General features: G+C 39.9%; 1 protein-coding gene across 18 annotated transcripts in view; it reads right to left on the bottom strand.

Moving 5' to 3' along the window:
* The window catches only part of MYT1L (myelin transcription factor 1 like), a 560,909-nt gene that overhangs the window by 269,592 nt on the left and 274,879 nt on the right, over positions 1 to 16,438 (bottom strand). For all 18 annotated transcript variants that reach the window (XM_034952508.4, XM_034952504.4, XM_055108320.3 and 15 more), the window contains one exon: positions 10,710 to 10,855. The gene's annotated coding sequence lies outside the window, so the exon portion shown is untranslated. The remainder of the gene's footprint in view (positions 1 to 10,709; positions 10,856 to 16,438) is intronic.

Raw genomic sequence — 16,438 nt, 5'->3', positions numbered from 1 at the left:
ATTAGATGTAGTCACACAATTCATTTATTTTCCAGAAAGCTTGTTCTAGTATATTACCTTCGATTAACAGTAAATTACAATGGGAATGCCATGAAATTTCTTGTTATGTTGTTATCAGTTCTCACCAATGGCAGAAATTAAAAGGGGCCTCAGAACCACACAAAGTCATTGTACATTGTAGCCACACCCTACAATGTGTTTGTTAACTTAATTACATTATTCCAAGTTCATAAACGCGGTGCTTTCTCCCCTGGGACAGTCCCGGCCGCAACTGCCTCCAGTTCCCCTTCCATTCTTTCCTGGACACTCCTGCAAGACATCTTGAAAGAGCTGTGCCCACTGTCTGTGTGGCCCCCTCCCCTGATGGGTCCATGTCTTACTCATGGGTGACTGGCTCCCTTCACCCCCTTCCTTGCCCTGAGCTCAGGGGTGGCATCTTTATTTTGCTCCCCCCAGTGCTGCCCACATCAGGAGCAGGCCTGCTACCCTGGAGGAACCCAGGAATATCTGTTGAATGAGTGAATGAATGCATGAATATGGTACATAAAAACTTCTCAAATTGTTCATACCATGACTAAAATAAATATTAATTCACAAATAATCTCTATTAAACATAAGGCAAAATTTTGACTGATGGAGAATTTGATGGATTAGAGAGAAGACACGATTTTTATCATTTTGGCTGACAGAGATGAATTCAATCAAACAGACATTTGTTTTTTGAAAAAAAATGAGTAAGGAGAGAGTTCAAAAGGTACTTTTCTTTCATTTTTAATTTAACTGATTAAAGTATTGGTTTTCTGGGTGAATGTTTTACAGTGGTTGTGTTATTATTTCTCTTTTCCTATTAATGTACATACATGTTCTGTTAACCTATCTTGGCTTACTCAGATACAGGTCCCTGTGCACTCCCATGTTAGCCATACACAAATAGATATATACAATGGCAAGACAGTACCTACTGTTCATACTTGTTTATAAATCATTGCACAATTTTAGTTACAATTAAAGTCTTTCTGTCACGATACACCACACTCATCACTCTCAGTCACAGCTAACTATATCTGAAGTTATCAAGATAAACTTTTATCAGCAGTTACATAAGCGTAAAGTTGCAAATGCAGATATGGTGTGCCCATAGAGTATCAAATTCCTGCACCAACACTCCCTGCATCCCAGCAACAGACACCCAGAAGTTCTGATCGTGGTACAATGGGACAAGAAAATGACATGCATTCGAACCACAGCACAAAACTCTGCAACGGGCTTTTGAAAATGCTAGTCTCTCCTCTTAGATGCAGCCTGAGACAAAGCCTTCTTAGAATCTTAGACGTCTTCTTTGAAATGACTCTAGGTCTTTCTAAATATTTGCGTTGATAGTATAAACGGACCCATGATTAACCATCTTGGGGAGAGATGGCGATTGGGCGATGGGGGCCAAGGCTAGCCTTCATCCCCCAAAACCCAACCCTGGTTTCATATACAGGCCAGCACTTTAAAAGCGATTGGTGTCTGTAGTCACTTTAAAAATAATTCAGCTCACAACAAGGACTCCGTGTTCCCGATGCCTCAACCCCTACCTCTATTTTGGGATGCAAGCCCTGTTATCACTGAACAGAATGACATTCACAGCAGGTACAACTGACACATGGAAATTTGTTGGATCAGTTGCACTAATTGGATATCTGTGCTTGCAAGGATGATGGCACAAGTAGGAGGTGTTTAAACATGTGAGTTCAGAACCCTGTTTATGGTCCATTTCCATGTAAATGAGGAGCAATGGCAGTTTAAGTGCAAGGTATCTGATAATAGACCAAGGGCAGCCCCCACACTGAAGGAATGAAGGCTTGAACAGAAAATCTATGAGGAATAAAAGAAAACTGTGTTTTTCTCACCTTCCTGCATGTAAGATTTATGCAAGAAACTCCCATTAGCACTAATGAGAGTTATGCATGTAAATCTCCCATGAAATGACAAGGATATGAGCCTCATCCATCACTGTGCAGATATCACAGTTTCTGGGGCAGGCTTCTTGCAGGCAGACTGCTGCACTGCGATTGATTTTGCCTGCCCTTCCTTAAGGTGCTGAAACAGCAAGCCTCCTGCAGCAGGCCTGGTGGGAGAGGCTCTGGGAGGGGTGTCCCTGCAGAGCCATGCAGGGGCCAAAACTCCTGTCTGCAAGTGCTTTGAATAATTCATAGAGCATCATCAAAACCACCCACCTGCTCATGAAACTGTATTAGAAAAATAAAATGAATAACCTCATAGCCTGTGGATGGGATCCTCTTTTGCTCACCCCTCTCATATTTTATTTATTTTTTCTTAAGAGAGCATGCAAAGCATTTTAAATAAGTTCCCAGCAATGAAATGTCCCAATTTCCCTATCCTCTGCTCATGTAGTTGTACTGTGAATGCATTAGAAATTAGACAAATTGCCTTTTTCTCACACAGGACCTATATTTTTCTGCCTCAGTGCCTTTGCTCAGCTGGTGGAAGATTCTTTCCACACTATTCTCTCAAATTCAATAAAGCTATTTGGATCTCCAGGCCAACTTTCTTCTTTCCAAGGGCCTGGTGTCCCTATGTTTGCCACCAATGATATGGCTCTATCCCTCCCTCCCTGTGGTCCTCCGTGGGTCTGTCTTAGCTACATCCCCAGGGTGCACATCCTGACCTGCTGTGGGGTCCTTAGCTCCTCCAGGGCCGCTGTCACCTTCTGTATCTTTGGGACCCTTTTCAGATTCAACACATTGACTTGCACATGGTCTCTCCGTGAATATGTGGTGAATATAAACATGAATAATTTATTTTAAAAAGGAATGCACATATACATGGCACAGCATTCTTAAAGCTTCAAGAGATATACTATGAAAAGCAATTTTTCTCCCCTCAGGCACCTAATTCCTTCCCTCTGAGACAACCTGTCCTGTGGTTTTCCTCTGAAGTCCAATGCACTGACAAGCATCTACGTATACATACGTGCTTTTTAAAATACACAAATCATAACATTACATGCATGGTTTTTTCACCCTGTACATTTTGTTTAATATTATATCTTGGGCTAGGTTTATATAATCTCCTTCATTAAAAAAGCAAATTTATCATGCTCCATTACATGAATATAGCATGATTTATTTCACCAGTCTCCTATGGATGAATATTTGTTTCCAGAATCTTGTTCTTATAAACAAGACTTGTAATGAATGAATAAAAATAGCCAACATTTCTAATACAAAAATGCTTGCTAAGTGACAAGTGCCATTTTCACTCATTCAATCAATTTTTACCACAACTCTCTTAGGTATAAATACTGTGATTATTCCTGGCATACAGAAAAGGAAACCACAGCAGGTAGAGACCAGTAGCTCATCCAGGGTGAAGCCACATTTGGTTCCTGCGGGTGTGGTCAGAGGTCATGCTCTTGGCTTCTGCACTGGCTGTCTATTTATAAATGCTACTTTGCTCTCCTGTGTGTTAATATTTGTACACTAAATATCTAGAAGTGGAATTACTAGTACAGAGGATACACCCTTTCTGAGCTTCATTGATATTGCTAATTATTTTCTATAACCCATACTTTTCAATACTTTGCTATCAGCCTGCGTGACTACTGTCAACTGAGAGGGAAAGAAAGCCATGACTTAGTGACTCCACTTGGAAGTTATGGTGTCATGAGTTTGAGCAGCTTTTCTGATGTCAAATTCATTTTTATCTCCTCTGAATTGTCTTCCATATCCTTTGCCCATTTTTAGTTAATATTTTTATTTGTTAAATTTAATATGCTAATAAGCCACTACGTTTACCCGTTTATGCTATATTTTAATGAAGTAATTTCTTATTTATTAGTACAATATTAAAACAATACCTGCACTAAAATTTCCACCTTTCTACATTGTCTTGAACGTTCTTTTGACTCAGCAAGATTTATTCATTTCATTTCTGCAGTATCTACGTTTAAGTTTAATGTCTTACATGGACCTAAATATGCTCTTCATTTCACTTGGCCATATTCTATTAATTCCCACCCATAGATTTTACGCTGGATTTATTTATTTATGAAAGATACCTATGATATTAACGCTAACATGATTTTTATCCTGGTCAAATTAGAATTTGTCCACAAGAGTAATGAAAATGATACATCTGAGAATTGCTCCTCCTAACAAAGTGTACCCCCAGTGGCCATTCTAGAACCTTCTATGGAATGTGGGTACATGAGAATTCTCCTTCACAAGTTAAAAGAAAGATTATGTATTACTAAACATTAATATTCTCTGGGAGATACATTGTATGAGGCTTAGCATATTGAATAAACTCACACATTTCTATTTTTGGAAGAAAATTTAAAAGCTCAACACCGATTTTTCATGATAAAAATTTGGCTAACTACATTTAAGAAGGATGATTGATCTAAGCAGACAACGAAGTCTACATACAACAAGCTTAAATGGAAGATGCTGCTAGTTATTTAAATAGGATATGCTTCTCCAAACATACTAACAATAGTAAATTTTGATGAATACGATGATAGATAATCTTTTTAAAATTAGAACTCAAGGAAATAATGTAAACTACTACTAAGGAGAAAATACGAAAACAGTGAACAAAGTATCCAGCTTAAACCACCACAGTACCATTTCCCAGCAAAGGCTGCAGAACACAAATTTCTTTCCAGGCTTCTAGAAGAAAAATTGTCTCCAGGGAATTTGTAGAGGTACCTCCTTCAAGACATGGGGCTGTCCAAAATAAACTGTGGAGTGTGTCAGACCTTGGACTGTGAGCTTGTTGGAGGCACAGACCCGGCCTTAATGCAGACACTGTACACCAAGCACCTCCTCCATCCGTGTTACTGCTTCTCATTTTGTGAAGCGGGGATAGAGCCTGATGCAGTCTGATGTTCAAAACCATTAGTACCAGTAATCTGAGGAACCACTTTAGCCCACTCCACGGTCTTCCAATCCCTTCTGCCCTGACCAGAAAAAAAATAAAATAAAACTTATAAAAGAATTCTGATGAGGTCAGAAACTGATACCTCTTCCTGAGATTTATGTGAATTTGTGTAGCTCCAGCAAAATGTCGTGCTTGCTTGACAACTTCAGGCTTAGAAAGTTTCCTACTTCTGTTCCAAGGGGAAATGGGAACAAGGGCATTCAAGCTTAGAAATTCTCTTGTGGAAAATCCATTTGTGTGAAGCTTCCATGGACCTGTGGGGCACCGGACACCGCTGGGACCTCTCAGCTCACACAGCCCCCAGAAGGACTTATAAGGCTGTGCCACACACCAGAGGTAGGTGGTCCATGCGCTGACTCCACTAACTACAGCAGGACTCTGAGCAAAGCAAAGAGAAACTCATCTCTGGCAATCTCCTGCCTCCCGTCCTCCTAGCTGGACCCCTGGTGTCTAAATCCCTTGACAATATCTGACTGCCCCTTAGATCTGAATCCCCCTAAGTGGTCCATGGTCCTGAACCACATATTCTATTTTCCAACTTTGCTTCCATTAGGGTGTCGCCTGACTTCAGGTAATTGTCCTCAGTTAGGAGGAAGGAGATGCCATGATTTGCAGTTTCCACCACACTCCGGAATAGGAGGACAGGGATCAGTAGTTTGGCATCCTACTCTCCTACAGGGTGGTGGCCTGTGACTTTGATAACACAAGTCATGAGAAATGCAAATTTCTACTATTTCTTAAACTACAGTCCAGAAAAATAAAAGCTCAAACAATTTTATTTATTTTTAACTATCCATAATATTTTATAACATCACATTGCAATAAATATTGTTTTAATGAAATCATAACAATTATGATAGAAGCAACACAAATGAATCACTCTGAAAACAATTGAAAAGCATTATTCCATGAGTTAAGGAGGATCTTGACAAAGCAAGACTCAAAATTATTTGGTTGCTTTCTGGGGAAACATGTATGAGGATGATGACTATAAAGTTATATTAACGGCACTGAGTCATTAAAGCAAAACAATTTGATTTGGCAGCAACCTAGCAGTTCCACAAGTTCTCTGTGTGTATATACACATAGTACATTATCTATGCACACAAGTGATATATATTATACACGGTTATCAGATAGACACAAGAATAATAATGTATAATATCTGCATATGGCTTTGTAGAGATAGTAGAGTGAGTTCACAGTAGTTAACGACATTGGCTTGGAAGTTAAAATGCCTACATAAATTTGAATCCCATCGTGTCATTTATTAACTGTGTAATGTTAGACAAATTATTTAACTTCTCTGTACATTAATTTTTTCCTAACATAAATTATGAATATAGATAGATAGATAAATAGACAGATAGACAAGGTTTGGGTCTGTGTCCTCACCCAAATCTCATCTTGAATTGTAGCTCCCATAACTCCCACATGTTGTGGGAGGGACCCAGTGGGAGATAACTGAATCATGGGGAAAGTTTCCCCCATACTGTTCTCATGGTAGTGAGTAAGTCTCATGAGATCTGATGGTTTTATAAGAGGTTTCCCCTTTCACTTGGTCCTCATTTCTCTCTTGCCTGCCACCAGTTAAGACATGGCTTTCGCCTTCTGCCATGATTGTGAGGCCTCCTCAGCCATGTGGAACTGTGAGTCCATTAAACCTCTTTTTCTTCATAAGTTGCCCAGTCCCAGGCATGTCTTTATCAGTATTGTGAAAATAAACTTATATACGTGTGTGTGTGTATATATATAAAATATGTATATAGTACTAACTTCATAGGGGGTTTTTTGACGATGAAATGAGACATGGTGAGTGGCACTTTTAGAACCAAGCTTGGTACAGAGTGGATGCTTAATAAATGGTTAGCAGCTATTATCATCTTCTGTAGTTTACATTAGGTTCATGATATCCATCTCACTTGCCCATTTACTTCCATTTTACAAAAAAAAAGAACAAATTTTTTGTAGAGATTTGCCCAAAAACAAGTGATCGCTGGCAGTTCCAGGACTACCTGATGACATTTGCTCACTGTTTTAAATATATTTCTTTCAAAGGGTCAAAGAATATAGATTTACAGAGTTGGAGCTATTTCAGCAGATTTCTCCTTCTGGACACGATATGCTTTTCTTTAAAATAGTCACCATTCAGAACACAATTCATGTAGTTTTTCGGGAAACAGATATTGATTTTATTTTAAGGAAAGTCTTTAGCATGGAAATTGGATGCAGAGTGTGATTTTCTCTTTGGGCTCTGGTTCAGGGGAAATTGGATTTCCTAGAGCACCAGCTGCGGAGGCGCCACAGGTGTTCACGGCTCAGCAATCACAGTGGCTAATTGGGACACACGAGGACAGAAAAATGCCCTAAATCTAAATCTTGTTCTATGGCATTTTTATTTCTCCCATAAGTTCAAGCCCCAAAGTCCTTCTTAAGTGGAGATGCTAAAGGAAGCTAAGCTGCTGCAGACAGAAAAGATGACACATGATAGGGGGAGTACTGCAGGGGAGGGAAGAGCTGAGAGCGGCAGAAGGTAGCGGGACTTGGGGTTGTGTGCAACAGCTGCTGCTTTGCCGTGGCGGTGGTGCTAAGGGCCTTTCCATCTGAGTGTTTCTGATTCTGAGTTGTAATCTGAGGGTAGGACTACCAGAACAATTCCCGGAGTCTACAGTTGGACAAACTGCACAACAGCTACTAAAATTGAATTCAGAAAGTTGAATACAGTAACATCCAACTTTGGGGGTAGAAAGGATGGCAGGCAGATGAGTGAAAGAAAGTAGTCATCAATTTCAAGGACTGAGAGGAGGTATGCAACTTCTTAGAGAGGACCATTCTGTTCTACGTTCCATCTGATAGGGTAAGAAATAGAACCACATCCCATTCTGTCTCCCGTGGACCACAGAACGCAGACAGTACCCATGCTCATTTTATAAACACGAAACCTAAGCCATGGGGAGCTAAGCCCTTTGTCCTAACATGCAGCTGTACGTGACAACTGAATAGTATTCCACATCCATTACTTGATGCTTCCCATCTCTAAGTTTTGTATTTTTCTTCTCTCAAGTCAGCCATTTCCAGATTTATTCATCTAATAAACTAATCTTTAAAGATCCACTTTTGGGGTGATCTGCTCTTCAAAGTCCTCTTTGATTCCTCTGCTCCTAGTTAAGATCTCTTCTGGGTCCTCCTTAACAGCCTGCACAGACCTCTGTGGATTCATTGAGATGTGACTGAGTACCTAATACGGCCCAGGAAACATGTCCAGCAATGAACCGCTGGACACCAGCGTATCTTCAATCACTGAGATTAGGTGGAACATCCCATGCCATTGTTGACTTTCTACCTAAGAAATTACTACTAGAGAACAAAGCCTTCAAAATTACTGCTAGAGAATTAAGCCTTAAAAACAAAGCTGAGTTTTTAAGAAACTGAACAGACACAACATCTTCATCTTTGGGGAAGATTTTAGAAAACTTTATATTTGATATTCTTATGTAATTGCTCATTACTAATCATACCAGGGTCAGAAAAACTAGGTAAAAATCTGAACTTTTTCATTCCAAACAGAAATAAGGTCATGGTACACGCTTAAATTGCATATAGAAATTCATTACCAGAAAATATAAGAAACCCTGTTTCTGTCTCATTAAGAAACTTAGCCATATGATCTACAAATTCAGTGCAATCCCTCTCAAAATCTTAAGGTCATTTTTTTTTCAAAAATAAATATATTGCAAGATTCGTAAATCTTAAGAGATCCCCAAATAGCCAAAACTATATTGAAAAAGAACATAGTTAGAAATTTCATACTTTCTGATTTGAAAACTTACAACAAAGCTACTGTAATCAAAATAGTGTGGTACTGGCATAAAGACAGAGAAACAGACCAGTAGAACAGAATAGAGAACCCAGAAATAAATTCTTGCATATATGGTCAAATGATTTTTGACAAGGGTGCCATAACCATTTATTGGAGCAAGGACAGTCTTTTCAACACACAGAGTATACCCACATGCAAAAGAATAAAGTTATAACATTACCTTAAACCTGTAAAAAGAAAAATTAACTCCAAGTGGGTTAGCAACTTAAACACAGAGGCTAAAGCTATAAAACTCTTAGAAGAAAATAGGAAGGATCAGCTTCCTGACATTGGATTTGGCAATGATTGATTGGATATGATACCCAAAGTATAGGTTAAAAAAATGTCTAAATTGGGCAACATCAAAACTTAAAACAACGAAATGTTTGTGTGTCAAGGTACACTACCAACAAAGTGAAAGGCAACCCATGAAACAGCAGAAGATATTTGCAAATCATATATATGATAAGGAGCTAATATCTATAATATATAAGAATTCCTACAACTCAAAAACAAATAACTGATTAAGGCAAAGGACTTAGACATTTCTCCAAAGAAGACATGCAAATGTCCCATAAACACATGGAAAGATGCTCAACATCACTAATAATGAGGGAAATGCAAATCAAAACCACAATAGGATGCCACTTCACATCCATCAGGATATCTATTATTTTTAAAAAAGAAAACCACAGAAAAGAGTTAAGTGTTGGCCTGGATATGGAGAAACTGGAACCCTTGTGAACTGTGGTGATAATGCACCACTTTATGGTGCAGCCACTATTGAAAAGAGTGGCATTTCCTGAACAAATTAAAAATACAATATGATCCACATGATCCAGCAATTCCACTTCTGGGTTGATGCTCAGGAAATGTGAAATCAGGGACTCAGATATATATTTCTACACTCAAGCTAATAGGAGCATAATTCACAGTAGCTGAAAGGTGGAGGCAGCACACGTGTCCACTGACAGATGTACAGTGGACTATTATTCAGCCTTAGAAAGGAAGGATGTTCTGACCCATTCTACGACATGGCTGGATGTTGAGGGCATTATGCTAAGTGAAAGAGAACAGTCACAAAAGAACAGATACCGTACAACGCCACTCACATGAGGTAAGACTAGTGGTCATATTCACAGAGACAGAAAGCAGAATGCTGGGACCCAGAGAGTGTGGGGGAGGCCTGGGGAGGTAGTGTTTAACGGGGACAGGGTTTCAGTTAGGGAACAAAAAAGTTCTGAAGACGGCAGGTGGTGACCATTGCACCACTATGTGAATACACTTGATATCACTAATTGCACATTTGAAAACTGTAAAAATGGTAAATTTCATGTTATATGTATTTTACAATTATTTTGAAAACAAAAGGCCATAACCTGAAGTTTTTCAAGAAGCATGACTCCCAGAGCCCACAGTGGCAGCAAGGGACGTTTGTCAACAGTAACTGACAGAAACCTACAGGAACCCTAGGCAACGCAAAACAGGCCCTAATTAATGACCTTCTTAATTTCCTCAAATATAAAATATCCCAAAATAGAACTAATAATGGACACAGGGATCTGATTTTAAAGGGGCTTTGTACAAGGTAGCTTCTCTATGACTGCTGAAAGGTGAACCAGGCCTATTAGTATGCTTATCAATTCTTCTTTTGGGTGATGTTATAACTAGATAACAGAAGGTTACTTGAGTCTATGTTTACCAAGAGATTACACATTCTGACTTTATATTGAATTGTTTATTAAAAGCAAGAGGTGTTGTATTCTTTATCAAATAAAATGCTGCTTCATTCACAAACCTATATTTATGCCTTTGCAAAGTAACATATTTTAAGGTAAATATGCAAAACACCTGTCTGCATGTAAAGCTTAAAATATTAATACCACATAGAGTTCCTCACCTTTAGGTGGCTCCTCGGATATCCATATGTCTGTGAGACCAACTGGAACCTTTCTTGATGGAATTTTGTTGATAGCTTGAAAGATGCAAACACTTGATTGAATTCAATAACTACATTTTTTTCTTCTTCCACCAGATGTGGCCACTCTAGAGAAGAACAAAAAGGCAGAATAATGAGGCTGATATTCACAGTAAAAGCAAAACTCTACCTGAGGGACGTGATTGTCAGGTCTTTAATGCATCTGCTGCAAGTAGGCAATGAGGCCACGCTGGGTGCACAGACACATGGAGATGATGAGACATACAGAGATGAGATGCATGGGGATGATGACACAAATGGAGATGAGACACATGGAGATGATGAGATGCATGGACATGAAACACTAGGAGATGAGACACATGGAGATGAAATACACAGAGACCATAAGACACATGGGGATGATGAAGCACATGGAGATGAAACACTCAGAGATGAGATCATAGAGACGCATGGGGATGATGAGACATGTGGAGACACATGGAGATAATGAGACACAGAGATGAGATCCATGGGGATGATAAGACACGTGGAGATGAGACAGATGCAGATGAAACACACGGAGATGAGACACATGGAGATGAGACACAAGAGATGATAAGACACATGGAGATGGAACACACAGAGATGATGAGAGATATGGAGATGAGGTGCATGGAGGTGAGAAGCATAAAGATGATGAGACACATGGATATGATGAGATGTATGGAGATGACAAGACACATCATGAGCACATGGAGATGAGATACATGGAAATGAGATGCATGAAGATGAGACACAAGAGATGATGAGACACATGGAGATGGAACACACAGAGATGATGAGAGGTATGGAGATGAGGTGCATGGAGGTGAGAAGCATGAAGATGATGAGACACATGGAGATGGTGAGATGCATGGAGATTATGAACACATGGAGATGAGATACATGGAAATGAGATGCATGGAGATGAGACACAAGAGATGATGAGATGCATGGAGATAAGATGAGAGGGATGGTGGTGACAACAACCTCGTATCACACCCAATTAATTTCCAATAAATAATTCCTTATAGAAAAACCTTTTAAGAAAATTAATGAAATTACTTTTTGTAATATAAAAAATACACAAAACTATATTCTTATAAAACTAAGGGAAAGGGTCATTTTTATGATTGAGTCTACAAAGTATTAAGACTACAAAATGTGTAGAAACAAATTACAGAAGCATACGGGATGTATCTGCACATGTATTTCATAGCTTATATCATCAGCGGGTTGTCATGTGTGTTTGTATTTTTGTCCTCAGTTCAAAGGATAGCAAATAAGTTGTGATTTCCACATAAAAGATTTTACAAGAGCATGTTATTAAAAAGCAAAACAAAATGCAACATCTTGGGTAATAATTTAAAATTTTTTATTTGTTATAGCTATAAAGCAACATCCAAATAGTGTTTAAAATGGGGCTTATGCATAAACTTCTGTGATTAATGTTTATATAGTAGGCACAGTTATTTCCAACACATTCTGAGCTATTACTTACTAAATTGACTAAGAAAGGTTGGGATGGTATTCGACATAGTGGTTTTATAAAAATGCAAGTTAATTCTCACCATTTGAAAGACAAAAAATAGACAAATTTAAATAAATCTTATAAACAAACCAACGTAAAGCAAAACAAGTGATTGAGAAATAGTAGGATTGGACATTAATAATCAAAGCCACTCTAATATGTTGCCAGTACTATGCTTAAAACAATCATAATATTTTGCTTTCATAAAATATTATTACGTTAATTTACACAATGACTTACTCTACTGGTAATCCTAAAAATTCATCTCTATCACTTTAAGCTTGTTAGCATGTTCTATAGATTCATCGCGTTGTCCATCGTTGTTTTGGGAAAAGTGTTTTTTCTATTCTTCAGTGTTCACAAAAGGTAGCAAGGAGGAAGACCTGGAGACCATCAGGCCATTCCTGTGGGAGCAGCCGCAGTCCCAGTGCCTCAACGGCAGAGATGACTGACCATTGTCAGGAGAGGGACAGGTTTTTCATTAAAGTGATAAGTATCTACAAAACAGAATTTCGTGGACAAAATGAAAGGTTTTATTTGGAGCGTGCTCCGTTCTCCATGCGCACATTCACAAATCATGGAGTCAGGAGTGCCCTTCCCGTTCCCAGGTGAAACAGCAAAGCACCTTCAGCCTCTCATCAGGGCTGCTTGTCCAAATACTCCAGTTTGGGTGCTCCTGGCTCCTTTCCTGGGTCCCTCAGGCTCTCCAGGCGTGAGGACACACCCTGACAAACATGAGAACCCCTCCTGGAGGAAGGGGAGTTAGAGTAATTGCTGGAGGTGAGACTACCTTTGTTCCAAGATGCATTCCCGTCTGGGAGTAATTTATGAGATGTAGATTTAAAAGCCACTGACAAATGAACTATAGGCTAAATGCCCTTGCAGGGTATATGATGCTGCTGCTTACTAAATGTGTGTGCACATCCATCCATCCATCCATCCATCCAACTACAGTGTGCTTTTAACAATAGGTCCTCACTACGTAAAGATTCACAGAACAATTAGGTAAGGAGTGAGTGAGTCAGTGACCTCCTTTTCCCAGTTCTTCAGGTGCGGTAGGAAGGAATATGCACCTACGGTTCTGGCTGCTCACAGTTCCCTGTCACAGATGCTGCCTGTGATCATTGGTAATGGAATTCCCAGGATGAACTCTTAAACGGCATGTTTAGCAGGCAGCTTAGCTGCAAAACAAAAATAACACCAGCCAAGCGGAAGCTCCTTGGGGCTCTCAGTCACACTCTGTTCTCAGCCAAAGTTTTGCTGGCCTTTCTCCTCATCCACCCTTCCTCTAATCTCCCAAATGAGAATGAGTGGGTTTTTCTTTACGGCATTTGTCATTATCTGGGATTATATCACACAGATTTTGGTTTTAAACTGTTTTGAGGTAACTGTAGATTCACATGCAGCTGGAAGAAAGAATACAGAGATCCCATGCACCCGTCTCAGTGTCCGCCAATGACAACATTTTGCAGAACCATAGCACATACAGGCAGAACGACATTGATTCGTCCCACCAATGTCCAGATTTCCTGCTTCTCTTGTGTTCATATATGTGCGTGCGATTTTAGCACCAGTGTAGGTTTCTGTGTCTATGACCACAGTCAACATGCAGATAACTATCACCGAAGGAGCAAGAGTTCCTCTGTGTCCTTTTATAGCCCCGCCCACATCCTGCCCTTTCATCACCAAGTCCACCCTCTTCCCTTTCATAGCCACGCCCAGCCTTTTCCTGTTCATCACCACGCCCACTCCCTGCCCTTTCACAGCCACGCCCAGCCTCTTCCTGTTCATCACCAAGTTCATTCCTTTCCCTTTCATAGCCACACTCACCCTTTTCCTGTTCAGAGCCACGCCCATCCTTTTCCTTTCATAACCATGACCACCCCATTGTCTTTCATTGCCACGTCCATCCCCCTTCCAATTAATAGCCACCCCCACCATCTTTTTTCATAACCAAGCCCAGCCTCTTTCCTTTCAGAGCCACACCCATATTCCTTCCCTTTCAGAGCCAACTCTCCTACCCTGAACTCCTGGCAACCACTCATCAGTGTTTCCTGTCGTTTTGTTATTTCAAGAACGTTCTATAAATGAAGTCATACACTGTGCAAAGCTTGCAGATTGGCTTTTCTTATTCAGCATAATTCTCTGGAGCTTCCATCTGGGTTGTATCAATAGTTTATTCTTTCTAATGGCTGAGTAGTATTCCATGGCATGGCTGTACACAGTTTAACTCTTCATGCTCTGGAGGCCATCTGGGCTATTTCCAGTTTTTGGCTACCATGAATAAAGCTTCTGTAAAGATGTGTGTGCAGGTTTTACTGTGAATGTACATTTCCATCTCTCTGGGATTAATGCCTGAGAGTGGGATAGCTGGGTCATACGACAATTACATGGCTAGCTTTAAAAGAAAACGCCAAACTGGTGTGAGTGGCTATACCATTTCACTTTGCCTCGATCAATGTACCAGTGATTCAGTTTCTCATTGTCTTAGTCAAAATTTGGTGTTTTCTCTGTGTTTTATGTCAGTCATTCTAGGTATGTAGTGACAGCTCATCATGGTTTTAACTGGCATTTGCCTAATAGTTGATGGAATTAAATATCTTTTCATGTACATTTAAATTTCATCTTTAGTGAACTATCTGCCCATGTCTTTTGCCCATTTTCTTACTACATTGTTTTAAATCATTGAATTTGAGATTTCATTGTATATTCTAGATACTAGTTCTTTGATGAATATTTGATTTCTAAGTATTTTTGCTACCTTGTTGCTTGTCTTTTCGTTGTCTTAACCGAGTGTTTTGTAGAGCAAAAGTTTTAATTTTAGTGACATCCAATTCATCAATTTTCCCTTGTGGATTATGTGTGTGTATATACCTGTTTATGCATTCATGTTCTGTCTTCCCCCACGGAAAAGCTACATTCCATTATGGTAGACACTTTGCTATCTAACTTATTTGTAAATCACAAGAGTCTAGAATTGTGCCTGGCACACACTAATGATCAACAAATTCATGTTGAATGAATAAATAAATGAATAAACACTAATTTATTAGGTAAAAACATTTTAAGTAAGTCTTTTTTCTAACACTGGGGAATGATAACAGTAGTAAAAGTGGCATATTAACATTCTGCAAAATGATTTTAAATCCATTATTCTCTTGGGTTTTCATCATCCCCTGTGGGGAGGACAGTTCAGGTATGATTCTCTTACTTCAGAGATGAGCCCAGGGATGTGAGGCTCCTTCTCAGTGACATCTGTGTCGTTTCCACTCTAGTATGTTTCTGCCCAGGATTCCCTCAATATTTAGAAGTGATTGAGGATGATTAAAGAAAGTGTTCATTCATATGGGGGCAACAAAACTATAGATCTTACTACCTTCAAGTGGAATATGAATTGAAACCATACCTAAGTGTGACTGCAGTTTATATAAACTCAAGGACAATTGGTTCATGTCTGCTGTTTGAGAGAAGGAAGAAATCACTCAGTCTTATAGACACAGTGGTCTTGTTATTCCTCAAAAGGTCTGTGTGTCACCCACACTGGCGGGAACTGAATGGCCGTTCCCATTTCTCTGAACAAAGGGTGCCTGGCTGAGTGGGCCTGCAGAGGCCATAGCATCCCCGCTTCTTACTCTGGGTGAGGGCATCAACGGGGTCGCAACTGCTTTTCGCAGGATTGTTTTATTATTTCTAGTGACTTTCCATGAAAGCACATGCCATCTTGTCCCATGCAACACAAAACATGCAGGGCACCGCAGTAAGCACCCGACAGTCTCGCGGCACCACAGTAAGCACCCGACGGTCTCGCGGCACCATAGTAAGCACCCGGCGGCGGTCTCACAGCACCGCAGGAAGCACCCAATGGTCTCACTTTCCATTTGTGTTGATGAGCAGAGCCCCCTGGAACCAGGTGCATTGCTCAGTGCTGGCGGCACTTCATCCCCACTGAGGGTGGACATGCATGCAGTGAGTTCTCCACACAGTCCCTGCCAAAGGCCTTGCACCAAAGCACGAAGGGACGCAGGACTGCAGTTCGGCAGGGGGCACACAATGCATGGGTGACATTTCTATGAAAAATTTCTCTCTGAAAGTCCTTAATTATGTCTGCGTCGTAGGCTCTTCACCTTTCAGAATCATCGCA

Source organism: Pan paniscus, chromosome 12 (genome assembly GCF_029289425.2).
Source record: "Pan paniscus chromosome 12, NHGRI_mPanPan1-v2.0_pri, whole genome shotgun sequence".
Taxonomy (NCBI): Eukaryota; Metazoa; Chordata; class Mammalia; order Primates; family Hominidae; genus Pan; species Pan paniscus.
The sequence above is the reverse complement of the archived record's forward strand: the minus strand, read 5'-3'. Positions and strand labels throughout refer to the sequence as shown.